Source organism: Antechinus flavipes, chromosome 2 (genome assembly GCF_016432865.1).
Source record: "Antechinus flavipes isolate AdamAnt ecotype Samford, QLD, Australia chromosome 2, AdamAnt_v2, whole genome shotgun sequence".
Taxonomy (NCBI): domain Eukaryota; kingdom Metazoa; phylum Chordata; class Mammalia; order Dasyuromorphia; family Dasyuridae; genus Antechinus; species Antechinus flavipes.
Window position 1 is genome coordinate 375,985,646 of NC_067399.1, and position 2,303 is coordinate 375,987,948.

General features: G+C 38.3%; 1 pseudogene; it reads left to right on the top strand.

Moving 5' to 3' along the window:
* Positions 1-576: 576 nt before the first annotated feature.
* Positions 577-675, top strand: LOC127552559 (uncharacterized; annotated as a pseudogene).
* The last annotated feature ends 1,628 nt before the right edge of the window (positions 676-2,303 follow it).

A 2,303-nucleotide genomic window follows, 5' to 3' on the forward strand; every position in this document is an offset into this window, starting at 1 on the left:
ATAATAATAAAAGATGAAGTAATTACAAAGTTCCCACATTCAATGAACTACTCTTTTAAATCATTGAATTGTATGTACAAGGCTTGATTGTTCCCCAAAGTTCTGTGTAATTTGAAATTTTGTTAATGGGATCTTCTTAAAGGCAGCTAAACTACCTTATACATTGGATTTGAAATCAAAGAACCAGGCAGATTATTTATTTATCTTTGTGAATAAACTGACTATGGAAAAGAAGAAAGGGAGGATAGTGGGTCTATGCTAGAGTTGAGTCTCCCTAGTCTAAAGATTATTGTTTGTCCTTTGTTCTCCAATAAAACCATGACATCAGCAGGTGATCCCATCACATGCAACTGAGTTGTATTTAAGTGAGGAAGGGCTGTACAAGGTTACCAACTTCACTTTCCTATCCAGAGCCATCTGGGTTCAATAGCCAGGATCAGGAGGTCTGGAGATGGCCCTGAATGCAATAGGAGACCTTGGACTTTTTAAACTAAGTTCTTCAACAAGTCTCAATTTGACAGGCTGCACCAATTCAGTGATTAAAGCCAGGCAGCAATTGAGGTAAAGAATCTCACCGAGTCAGCACATATATTAAAATTGGAATGATACAGAGAAGATTAGTATGGACTCTGCACAAGGATGACATGCAAAATTTGTAAAGTATTCTATAGTCTAAAGATCAAGACACTTGAACCACTAGTCTCACTCAGACAATTTAACTGGGCAAATTGCTTCACCACATGTGTCTCAAAAAATTAGTAATCTATCTTGTCTACTTCACAAAACTATTTCAATAATAACTCATGTATGTATGTATGTATGTATATGACTTTAAAGTTTGCAAAACACTCCCTTACAATACCCCAGTGAAGTAGATTGAAAATATTATTAATCCCATTTTATAAATGAGGAGACTGAGGCTTTGGGACTTGAACCAATTTGCCCATCAATACACTTCTTCAGAAGCATTGTCTCAAATCCAGGTTTCCTGACTCTCTGAGTCCTTTAAACCAGGTTGCAACTTAAACTTGGAGCCAATATCAAATAATTTAGTGGAAGTAAAAGCATTTTATAAATTATAAAGCTATACAAATAGGAATGAGTATAATTAGTGATAATGATGAGCTTTAGATTTAGGGAACCAAAATGAAATTAGGGGGTCAGGGAGTTAAATGATAAGGTCTAGTGGCAGGTTTGGGGTTCAGGGAATCAAATGGAGAGGTTTGGCTCCCCTGCAACCCCTTGAGATTCAGCACAAGGGTAGGGAGTTTTGGGGACTCCCTTCTGGCGGCACAGAGGTTCTCTGTAAAGGAATTTACAGACCCAAAAACCTAGATTGATAAAAGAGATTTATTATGGGGATTGGAAGCATAAAGTCTGGTTAGGGAAATAGGTGAGGATAAAGAGAGGATAGCACTGGAAAAGAACATTATTCCAGTGGGCAGATCTATGGAAAATGGAGTTTTGCACTGAGAATACAGTTCTCGGTGAGGAGAAAGTCCTAGTAGCTTAGTAAGCCACCACCGAGGTCCATCTGCAAAGATCTTAGTTGATGGAAGCTCATTATATTGCTTGTCTTAGTAGGAGTTGGGAAACCAGAGCAAATCATCAGAATGGGAGCTGGAACAACCCGAGCAGATCAGAAACAGTGGGGGCTGGGAGAGCCCAAATTGGCTCAGATCTGGTGGGGGCTGGGACAAGCCAGGATCTCCTATTGAAATTCAAAGAGGTGCTTTTGACCAGGATTTGTGAATCAAAGGCCCTGGCATCCTGGACTAATATGTCTCAGCCAGGAGGGGTTGGGAATCTGAAAGGAATCACAAATCAATAGGAAATACACTTTCTTAAAGGGATCACAACCCGCTTCAGTAATAAAATGTATTCTAAAGGGAGAATCCAGGCCCTAAAGATGAATTTTGTCTCCACAAATTTCTCCAGAATTAGTTCCACTTCTAAATCTAATTTCAAATAAAAAGGGACAAAACTTAATCCCAAAAGACAATCCAAATTATGAATGATCTCCATAGATAATAGGTCCAGTGGCAAGAAGCACTGGTCTAGAAGTTCTCTTTAATTGACCAGTGTTTTCTACTTTTTTTACTTTTGTAATCAAAATGTCAAAGCTCATTCCCTTGTTGATTTATCATTAACTTCATGTCCTTAGGCTCAATGCCATGAAGCATTTACCATTCAGGTAGAACAGGGACCTCCAGTGATTTCTCTTTTTTTGATAAATTCATTTTTTCTTTGGTATTTTCCCCACACATCTGGGTGTAATATTCCTTAGATTCATATTCTTGGAA